Here is a 12,197-nt window from a genome sequence, read left to right as displayed (position 1 = left end):
AGTCAGGAGACTGAATGAATCCTACTTTGGACACAGACACCATTTACTCCAGATAATTTGTTTCTTTCTATGCTTTCTGTTGTACATTGCAATTCCCATAGGGTATTAATCCTTTTTATTCTCTCTCTTTGTCTGCAACCTATACCTACTACTCTCTATTGGGCTCATATCTTAGACCTGCCTTTCTTTCACCCTGTCACCTGGGCAGACACCTCCTTCCCAGCCTATAATAACATGACTGCTTGGCTAGGAGGGATAGATTTAGCCCCAGTGGAGTCCCTCAATAATGGCACACATTGGACTAGATAAAACTATATATCATTCCACTGTCCTCCGACTGTGTGTAAGTTATAAAGGTTCTAACCCTTACTGTGTACCTGCCCAAAAACAAGTATGGCTATATAATGGCAAAGGAAATGCCTTAACATTCTTAGGGGTAGGTAGTCTCAAACCAGGCAATGCAATCAGTGCCACTTTCCCAAAAATTCCCTCCTGTGCTAAAGAAGAAAGCAGGGAAAGTAATAGATTCCACTTTAGCTTGGAGAAATGTCATGTGAAACAAGCCTGTAGCCTTCAGTTAGGCAATTTTTTTTTTTTTTGCAGAATAAATTCTTTTTTTTTTTTTTGAAAGAAAGAAAGAGAAAGAGAAAGGGGGAGAGAGAACAGTAGTCTTGCTCTATTGCCCAGGCTGGAATGCAATCAAGAATAGGTATTAAAGACCTCTTTTATGCCAATAATTGTGTTTAACGACGAAGACAGGAAGGAATAAGGGAAGAAAATAACAAAAAAACAGCCAACCAATATTTCATTTAAGTCTGTGAAATGCAATGCAAATGCTGAATAGTGATTTACTTCCAATTACGTGGTCACTTTCAAAATAGGTGTAATGTGATACTGAGAAAAATGTATGCTCTGTGGACCTGGGGTGAAGAATTCTATAAATATTCACTGAGTTTACTTGTTCCAGGTCTACGTTCAAATCATAGATGTCCCTGTTAATTTTCTATCTCGTTGATCCATTGAATATTAACAATGTGGTGTCAAAGTCTCCCACTATTATTGTGTGGGAGTCTAACTCTCTTTATAAGTCATTAAGAACCTGTCTTATATATCTGGGTGCTCCTATATTGGGTGAATATATGTTTATAATCATTGACTCCTGTTGTTGCATTGATCCTTTTACCATTACGTAATGTCCTTCTTTGGTTTTTTTAGTCTTTGTTACTATTAAAGTCTATTTTGTCAGAGATAAAACTACAACTCCTGTTTTTTGTTTGTTTGTTTGTTTTTTTGTTTTGGGTTTTTTTTTTTTTTTTTTTTTTTGCTCTCCATTTGATTGGTGAGTCTTCCTCCAATCCTTTGTTTTGAGTCTTTGTGTGGCCTTGCTTATAAGATGGATCTGCTGTTTATAAGATGGATCACAGTGTACTGCTGGGTTTTGACTTTTCATTCAATTTGCCTGTCTGTGTCTTTGATTGGGGCATTTTATCCATTTAAATTTAGGATTAATATTGATATTTGTGAGTTTAATATTGTCATTTAATGCTATCTGGCTAGTTTGCCCATTAGCTGATATAGAATCTTTATTATGGAGATACTCTTTACCTTTTGGTAAGTTTTTGGGAGGACTAACACTGGTTGTTTCTTTCTGTGTGTAATGCTTCTTTCAGAAGCTCTTGTAAAGCAGGCCTGGTGGTGATGAAATCTCTGAGTGTTTGCTTGCTCCTGAAAACCTAATCCTAATCCTGTTCAACTAGTCTATTCAGTCATGGCCCAGTGCTGTACTAATTTAATTAGTAGAGCTTTATAGTATGTTTTCTGGAAGATTTATAGGATGTTATTCAGGCTAGTTCTTGCTTGTAGTTTCTTTTTCAGTGTTCTCCTGTCTTTTGCCATGTACACTTTTCATATGAATCTTAGTATCAACTTGTATAGCTTCATTTAAAAAGTTGGAGTGTTTATTGTGATTTAATTATTTATTTTATTTACCCTAAGAGGACTGACATCTTTATGATATTGAGTCATATTGTCCAATAAGTTTTTATTAGTTCATGTTTACTTGTCTTTCAGGAGCGTTTTGATGGTTTTGTACACAGGTGATAGGCATTTTTTAATTAAGCTTATTCCTAAGTGCCTTTTTCTTGCTATTATTGAAAATGCAGTTTAATTCAACATTATGTCTTCCAACTAGTTATTCTTTGGATATGTAAAAGTTATTGATTTCTGTGTATAAATTTTATATTCTCCTACCTTACTGAAAGTCTTCATTTTTTAAGTCACTTTTATTACTGATTCTCCAGGTTCTTTCAGTTATTTCATAATATCATCTACAAATTAAGATGGTATTACTTCTAGTTATGTTTTCAGTCTTTTAGCCCCACTTTATTTTTTCTATCTTATTCCATTGTCTAATTTCTCTTTAAAACTAGCATGCAAATCTTACTCCAGTTGCTAAGGCTCAGTTTTAAATAATGTAATGTAATCATGGGAATGACTGTTTCAGCACATGTGCCCTGTAACACAACCTATTCAAGGTGTTAAAAACTCCAGGGATGGGGGTGACAATCCTATCACACATGCACAGGTCTCATTCACCCATTAAGAGAGGCTAACTGTGAAAGCATGTACACCAATTTAGGGAAAACTTGAGGGTCTTTGTAAAACTCTTCCTTCCACAGTCTACTCTCTGATCCCCTCCACATCCTTCCCAAATGCAAAATACATTTAATATATTTATCTCCTGCCAAGATTTCTAAAATTCTCTTCTCATTACAGCATCAGCCCAAAGTAAAAACAAAAATCTGATTATCTAAATCTGAATTTAGTCATCACATAAATTTAAAGTCCAAAATTACATGTAATATTAAATCAAATTCAGATCCTATTATGGATGAGGCTACAGGACTGGATATTTTATTATTTTTAGTTGATTTATAGGACTTATTTGTATTTTACTTTAATAAAAATGCATAGCTTAGATTATCTCTTCCCACTTTCTGACTTATCTTTTTGCTTTTCTAATGCAGTATTTTGATAATTTGGGATTTTTAAAATTATAATATATTCAAATATAACAATATCTTCATTTATGATTAATATTTTTAGGTTTAAGAAATGTTGCCCAACCATGAATTCACCACAATGTTCTTTATATTTACATTAAATCTTTAGCTTTCACCTCTATCTGTTTTCTGTATGATATAACATAGACATTCATTTTCTTTTTACTTCTTGTCTTGGTCCTTGCGCTATTTATTAGACACTAAGCCTATTTTTTAATCATTTGCAAAGCTGCCTCTTTATTAAACTTTTATATAACCACGAGTCTTGATCTAGAATCACTATAATTACTCAATTTTTCTATATCTTCACCAGTATTTTCATGATTTTATAATAATCTGTTTTTGTGTGTATGTGTGTATCCTCTCCCTACCTTACTCTTCTACTTCAGAAACATGTGGCCCTTCTGCAAAGTTACACTGAAATTGTCCATGGCCAAATGTTTAAGGCATTGGATTTTAAAGTGTGTTCCTAGGACAAGCAAATTCAACATTGTCTGGAAATTTTTTAGGGAATACAAATTCTCAGGCCTGACCATAGATCCAGTAAATTGAAAACTGAGGTTAACTCAGAAATCTGGATTTAACATACCCTACAGGTGATTCTGATGAATGCTCAAGTTTGAGCACCACGAGCTTACACTAATCAGTCACAATTACCCATTAAGTTTTATACCATTGACTCCTAATTATACAAGGTGATTCGCTAACTATGATTGCTGAGCTGGGAGAATACAGCTGGAGCCAACTGAGATACCTCAGTTGTATGCTGGCTACTGATCAAGGCAAGAGAGGAACAGGTACTTTCCTAATCATGAAATACTTGAGGTGCATTTCCTATTTCTCATAGCTCACAAATTAGGAATTCTCTGGGGAATCTGAAGTTCGAAGGGCATTGTCCCATAGTATGGTGAGCACAGAGGGAACCATGCACCTAATACCATTTTATCTTTGTATTTTTCCCCAAAATCACTGTTCGGCATGTCCAGTTCAGTTAGTTGTCTTTGTTTACAATACAATTCATTAATTCGTATTGCTAATGTTTTTATATATTTCCTTTACTTAAATTATCTTTTTCTTGTTTATATATAAAAATTTAGGCCGGGAGCGGTGGCTCATGCCTATAATCCCAGCACTTTGGGAGGCCGAGGCGGGTGGATCACAAGGTCAAGAGATCCAGACCATCCTGATCAAAAAGGTGAAACCCCGTCTCTACTAAAAATACAAAAATTAGCTGGGCATGGTGGTGCATGCCTGTAGTCCCAGCTACTCGAAAGGCTGAGGCAGGAGAATTGCTTGAACCCAGAAGGCGGAGGTTGCAGTGAGCCGAGATCGCGCCATTGCACTCCAGTCTGGGTAACAATAGCGAAACTCCATCTTAAAAAAAAATATATATATTTTTATTGGCCTTCTTGCTAACCTCATTAATTCTAATAACTTGCCTATAAAGTCTTCGCGTTTTTTATGTAGTCAGTTATATTATTGGTGTGTAATAACAAATTTATTTTCCCTTCAATTTCTTATACGTTCCAATTACTTTTTCTTCTTTTACTGCCCAGGCCAAGACATTGAAGATAAATACCTCTAACATGTTCCACTAAAAATAATAATTGCTGTAGGTTTGGGATGAATACACTTAACAAGGTTAAAAGAAAGTCCTTTCATACTTCTGATTTACTAAGGAGTCATGAATAATCTTAAACTTTTCAGATGATTTTCTGCATCTTAAATATTTTCTACATGAATTTTTAATTGTGGTAAATAATTTTCTTCTAATGTTAATCCATCCTTAAAATCTCAACATAAAGTCTAATTTCTCATCATGTATTGTTTACACAGAAGGATTTGTTTTGTTAACTTTTTATAGTTTTTCTAAGTTCATGAGGATGATTGTCTTCTGTTTTCTTCTTTCCTCATCTTTTCCTCTGATAATTTTATGTTATCTATGTAGAATGAGTTGGAGAATGTTTCTTATTTTCTTAATATCTAAATAATTTTTGTGTGATAAAAATCATGTGTTCCTGAAGCTTTGGTAGAGCTCACATTTTAAATCATAAGAGCTTACTGTTTAATTTGTATAAAGAGCTTAAACTAGTGATTTATTTTATTTAATAATTTTGATAGTCTTTGATTTATGAACTCAGTGACACTCTTTTAAATATCTTAAACTTTTTATTTTATTTTATTTTATTTATTTATTTATTTTGAGGCAGAGTTTTGCTTTTGTTACCCAGGCTGGAGTGCAATGGCGCGATCTCGGCTCACTGCAACCTCCGCCTCCCGGGTTCAGGCAATTCTCCTGCCTCAGCCTCCTGAGTAGCTGGGATTACAGGCACACGCCACCATGCCCAGCTAATTTTTTTGTATTTTTAGTAGAGACAAGGTTTCACCATGTTGACCAGGATGGTCTCGATCTCTTGACCTCGTGATCCACCTGCCTCGGCCTCCCAAAGTGCTGGGATTACAGGCCTGAGACACTGCGCCCGGCCCAAATATCTTAAACTCTTAAACTATTTTCTGCATGGGTCATATTCTGCTATTGATAACTTTAATACCTGGTGGACCCAAGGCCTAAATGTGGTTTGTTACATCTGCTAACTCTTAGTCCTGGTTTGCTTTCTTATATATTTGCTAAAGGTTGTTTGTGAGTCTATATATGTTTGATCATAATCTGCATAATCTTTGGGGTTTTTAAAAATGTATGCAGACACTCAGATAGGAAATTTGTATGTTTATGTCAGAATTTGAATTTGTTGGGAAGATAAGCACTGGTGAGTCCCTTTAAGAATCCTGGTGAAAATGCTCAATGGAAGTATTGTACCTCAATTTGCTCGTCTCTGGAATGGTGTCATTATTTGCCCTGAAGACAACTTCAGCTTTAGATTTAATGATCACCCTTTCCCACTTAGGTTTCAGTTCAAGAATTTTTTTTAGCATAGAAATTAGCAAAATCCCTTCCTGAGACCCAGAAATGTTTTTTAAAAGTATGTTTTATCAAGGTTCCTGTTGTTTACTTGACAGGTAAGCAGTTCAAAGTATCCAGGTAGGCAAACCAATGGGGAAAAAAAGGCTTTAAAAAAAAATTTAACTACAAAAAGTGCTGTGAATACAGACTTAATCTCCAAAGGGCATTTAGACTAATTAGACCTCATAAGGTAGTAGTATCCAACTGTATTTATTTATAAATTATTCAAATAATTTTAATTAAAATATATTTATTTATTTGAATTTTTATAAAACATACATGTGTATAAAATACTAAAAATAAAATACATACTATCTTCATAAGACATACATGTGTATAAAATATTTATTTTTCTAATCACAAGTTATTCTTAAATTTGTATTTCTAAGCTTGACCACTCCAGAGAGCATGACATTAATACATCAATGGGATAATAAACATTTTCATTTGTGTGTCTAATAAACAATTCAGTTTTAATTCATTCAAGCAAAAACATCAGATTGCCCTACTTCTTGTTATTTGTTAACTCAGTTGATGTTAAAAACATTCACCTAGATCCCATAGAGGAAACCTTCATGTTTGTCCCTGATTATTCTTTTGTAACTCCTTATTGGTTAATCATTTATTTTTTAGGCAAATTCCTTTAACTCATTTTCCAAATATATTTTCAACTTTTCAATGACTCTCTATTTCTGGGGCTCAAACTTACTTTTAGCCAGCAACATCTCTAATCTAGAACATACCAATTACTTATAAATGAATTTGACTTCTTGGCTAAATATTGAGGGAAGTCATATGATTGTTTCTGAAAAGTGGACTTGAAGATTTGAAGTCTTGTTTGATTTTTATTTATCTGGTGTATTAGTCTGTTCTCACACTCTTATGAAAAAAATACCCAAAATTGGGTAATTTTTAAAGGAAAGAGGTTTAATCGACTCACGGTTTTACATTGCTGTGGAAGCCTCAGGAAACTTACAATCATGGCAGAAGGCAAAGAGGAAGCAGGCACCTTCTTCACAGGGCAGCAGAATGGAGTGAGTGCAAGCATGGGAAATGCCAGACACTTATAAAAACCATTAGATATCATGAGACTTTCTCATTATCATAAGAACAGCATGGCGAAACAAACAGCCCTTGTGATTCAATTACCTCCATCTATCTCACCCTTGATATATGGGGATTATTATGGGGATTACAATTCAAGGTGAGATTTGGGTGGAGACACAGAGTCAAATCATATCATCTTGACATCTTGGAATCCAATAGCGGCAGATGAGTTTCTGCAGTTTGACAGAAGTATATGTCACATTGCATTGAAATAATAAAAAAGTGTGAGGTAAATTTCCGAGGAAAAGACTGAAGTGATTTGCCATTGATAAAGAAAAGTCCAAAATTGAAGCAACATGAAAAAAGGGAATGAAATTGTTTTTAGCTATTTCTTGGAGAATTTGGCTACAATTCCATAGTTTGCCTTGTCTAGACTCCAAACTTACACATAGTCCATCACCACTGAAGTGTGGAGAAGTTATTTAAGCATAGGATGGAAGAATGTACCCAGTAGAGACTCAATAAATGTCAACAGGTGATAAATGATATTAAAATGGTGTATACCAGCTGGACACGGTGGCTCACACCTGTAATCCGAGCACATTGGGAGGCCAAGGCAGGTGGATTATGAGATCAAGAGATCAAGACCAACCTGGCCAACATGGTGAAAACTCATCTCTACTAAAATTACAAAAATTTGCTGGGCATGGTGGTGTGCACCTGTAGTCCCAGCTACTCAGAGGCTGAGCCAGAAGAATCACTTGAAGCTTGAACCCAGGAGGCAGAGGTTGCAGTGAGCTGTGATCGCTCCACTGGTGATCTGCCTGGTGACAGAGTGAGACTCCATCTCAAAAAAAAAAAAAAAATTGGTGTATATCAAAGATGTCATTTAGAGTAAATTGAAAATAAATTCTGGAGGAAAATATAACATTTTCCTTTCTCTTGTGTATGCTTTATCATTACAGAATGACAATATTATTGAATGATAATATTATTGGAGGCCAAATAACAGACAACATACAGGTTAGCACCATGGATTAGGGAAAGAGCATTAACTGTGTATCCATGAGACCCTCATTCAAATATATTTTTTTTTAATTTTTGTGGAAACACAATAGGTGTATGTATTTATGGGTTACATGAGCTATTTTGATACAGTCATGCACTGTATAATAATCATACCAGGGTAAATGGGGTGTCTGTCATCACAAGCATTTATTCTTTGTGTTATGAGCAATCCAATTATACACTTTCAGTATTTTTTAAAGTTTAATTAAATTGTTTTTTACTGAGGTCACCCTGCTGTGCTAGTAAATATTAGGTCCTACTGATTCTTTCTAACTAGTTCTTTATACTGATAAAGCATTCCCACTTCATCCCAACTTCCCTTTCTCACTACGCTTCCCAGCCTTTGGTAAACATCCTTCTACTCTGTATCTCCATGAGTACAATTGTTTTAATGTTCAGCTTCCAAAAATAAGTCACAACTTGAGGTTTGTCTTTCTATGCCTGGCTTATTACACTTAAAATAATGACCTCCACTCAGAGACCCAATCAAAAAGTCAGCAACTACTCAGACGACAGGTGGATAAATCCACAAAGATGGGAAGAAACCAGTGCAAAAAGGAGGAAAACACCCGAAACCAGAACACCTCATCTCCTACAAGGGACCACAACCCCTCACCAGCAAGGGAGCAAAGCTGGATGGAGAATGAGTGTGATGAAATGACGAAATTAGACTTAAGAAGGTGGGTAATGAGAAACTTCCGTGAGCTAAAAGAACACGTTCTAACTCAATGCAAAGAAACTAAGAACCTTGAAAAAAGATTTGAGGAAATGATAACAAGAATGGACAACTTAGAGAGGAATATGAGTGAATTGATGGAGCTAAAAAACACATCATGAGAACTTTGCGAAGCATGCACAAGTCTGAACAGCTGAATTGACCAAGCAAAGAAAGGATATCAGAGGTTGAAGATCAACTCAATGAAATAAAACGATAAGGCAAGATTAGAGAAAAAAGTGTGAAAAGGAATGAACAAAGTCTCCAAGAAACGTGGGACTATGTAAAGAGACCTAATCTACCTTCGATAGGTGTACCTGAATATGATGAAGAGAATGAATCCAAGCTGGAAAATATTCTTCAGGATATTATCCAGGAAAATTGCCCCAACCTAGCAAGGCAGGCCAATATTCAAGTCCAGGAAATACAGAGAACACCACAAAGATATTCCACAAGAAGAGCAACCCCAAGGCACATAATCATCAGATTCACCAGAGTTGAAATGAAGGAGAAAATGCTAAGGGCAGCCAGAGAGAAAGGTCGGGTCATCCACAAAGGGAAGTCCATCAGACTCACAGCAGATCTCTCCGCAGAAACCCTACAAGCCAGAAGAGAGTAGGGGCCAATATTCAACATCCTTAAAGAAAAGAACTTACAACCCAGAATTTCATATCCAGCCAAACTGAGCTTCATAAGTGAAGGAAAAATAAAATTCTTTGTGAACAAGCAAGTACTCAGAGATTTTGTCACCACCAGGCCTGCTTTACAAGAGCTCCTGAAAGAGGCACTGCACATAGAAAGGAACAACCAGTACCAGCCACTCCAAAAACATACCAAATGGTAAAGAGCATCAACAAAATGAAGAATCTGCATCAACTAATGGGCAAAACAGACAGCTGGCATCAAAATGGCATTATCAAATTTACACATAACAATATTAACTCTAAATGTAAATGGGCTAAATGCACCAATCAAAAGACACAGACTGGCAAATTGGATAAAAAGCCAAAACCAATTGGTGTGCTGTATCCAGGAAACCCATCTCACATGCAAGGATACACAAAGGCTCAAAATAAAGGGATGGAGGAAGATTTACCAATCAAATGGAGAGCAAAAAAAAGCAGGAGTTCCAATTCTCATCTCTGATAAAATAGACTTTAAAGCAACAAAGATTAAAAGAGACAAAGAAGGACATTACATAATGGTAAAATGATCAATACAATATGAAGAGCTAAGGATCCTAAATATATATGGACCCAATACAGGAGCACCCAGATATATAAGGCAAGTTCTTAATGACTTACAAAGAGACTTAGACTCCCACACAATAATAGACAGATCAACCAGACAGAAAATTACAAGGATATCCAGGGCTTTAACTCAGAACTGGAACAAGCAAACCTGATAGACATTTACAGAACTCTCCACCCCAAATCCACAGAATATACATTCTTCTCAGCACCACATCACACCTACTCTAAAACTGACCACATAATTGGATATAAATCACTCCTCAACAAAATCAAAACAACTGAAATCATAACAAACAGTCTCTCAGACCATAGCGCAATCAAGTTAGAACTCAGAATTCAGAAACTACTCAGAATTGCACAGCTTTATGGAAACTGAACAACTGGCTCTTGAATGTTGATTGGATAAACAATGAAATCAAGGCAGAAATAGAGAAGTTCTTTGAAACCAGCAAGAACGAAGACACAACATACCAGAATCTCTGGGACACATTTAAAGCAGTCTCCAAAGGAAAATATATAGCTATAAGTGCCCACATGAGAAGAGTGGAGAGATTCAAAATTGACACCCTATCATCTAAATTGAAAGAGCTAGAGGAGCAAGATCAAAAAAACTAAAAACCTAGCAGAAGACAAGAAATAACTAAGATCACGGCAGAACAGAAGGAGATAGAGACACGAAAAACCCTTCAAAAAATCAATAAATCCAAGAGCTGGTATTTTGAAAAGATCAACAAAATAGACAGACCACTAGCCAGACTGATAAAAAAGAAAAGAGAGAATAACCAAATAGATGGAATAAAAAACGATAAAGGGGAAATCACCACAGATTCCACAGAATTCAAACCATCATCAGAGAATATTACAAACAACTCATGCACATAAACTAGTAAACCTGGAAGAAATGGATAAATTCCTGGACACTTGTGTCCTCCCAAGCCTAAACCTGGAGGAAGCTGAAACCATGAATAGACCAATAACAAGGTCTGAAGTTGAGGCAGCAATTAATAGCCTACCACACAAAAAAAGCCCAGGTCCAGATGGGTTCACAGCCGAATTCTACCAGACACACAAAAAGGAGCTGGTACCATTCCTTCCGAAATTATTCCAAATAATTCAAAAAGAGGGAATCCTTCGCAAATCATTTTATGAGACCAACATCATCCTGATACCAAAACCTGGCAGAGACTGAACAAGAAAAGAAAACTTCAGGCCAATATCCATGATGAACATAGATGCAAAAATCTTCAATAAAATACTGGCAAGCCGATGGCAACAGCACATGAAAAAGCTTATCCACCATGATCAAATAGGATTCATCCTGGGGATGCAAGGCTGGTTCAACATACGCAAGTCTATAAACGTAATTCACCACATAAACAGAACCAAAACCAAAAACCACATGATTATCTCAATTGACGCAGAGAAGGCCTTTGACGAAATTCAACAGCCCTTTATGCTAAAAACCTTCAATAAACTCGGTATTGACGGAACATATCTCAAAATAATAAAAGCTATTTATGACAAAACAACAGCGAATATCATACTGAATGGGCAAAAACTGGAAGCATTTACTTTGAAATCTGGCAGATGCCCTCTCTCACCACTCCTATTCAATATAGTACTGGATGTTCTAGCCAGAGCAATCAGGCAAGAAAAAGAAATAAAGGTATTTAAATAGGAAAGGAGAAAGCCAAATAGTCTCTATTTGCAGATGACATGATAGTATATCTACAAGACCCCATCGTCTCAGCCCAAAAACTCCTGAAACTGGTAAGCAGCTTCAGCAAAGTCTCAGGATACAAAATCATTGTGCAAAAATCACAAGCATTCCTATACACCAATAACAGACTGAAAGAGAGCCAAATCAAGAATGAACTGCCATTCACAATTGCTACAAAAAGAATAAAATACCTAGGAATACAACTAACAAGGAACATAAAGGACCTCTTCAAGGAGAACTACAAACCACTGCTCAACAAAATAAGAGAGGACACAAACAGATAGAGAAATATTCCATGTTCATGGTTAGAAAGAATCAATATCATGAAAATGACCGTACTGCCCAAAGTAATTTACAGACTCAACGCTAT

At 35.8% G+C, this 12,197-nt stretch overlaps 1 long non-coding RNA gene across 2 annotated transcripts in view; it reads right to left on the bottom strand.

Annotated features, from left to right (window-relative positions):
* LOC128932510 (uncharacterized) overlaps positions 1 to 7,066 on the bottom strand; it is a 61,019-nt gene extending 53,953 nt beyond the window's left edge. The window contains exon 1 of one of the 2 annotated variants that reach the window (XR_013519225.1): positions 6,965 to 7,066. This is a non-coding gene — a long non-coding RNA (uncharacterized LOC128932510). The remainder of the gene's footprint in view (positions 1 to 6,964) is intronic. The other variant, XR_008482418.2, reaches the window with a different exon arrangement.
* Positions 7,067 to 12,197: the final 5,131 nt, after the last annotated feature.

The sequence above is a fragment of the Callithrix jacchus genome, chromosome 6, assembly GCF_049354715.1.
Source record: "Callithrix jacchus isolate 240 chromosome 6, calJac240_pri, whole genome shotgun sequence".
NCBI lineage: Eukaryota > Metazoa > Chordata > Mammalia > Primates > Cebidae > Callithrix > Callithrix jacchus.
Note: the sequence above shows the minus strand (reverse complement) of the source record. Positions and strands in the feature narration are given on the sequence as shown.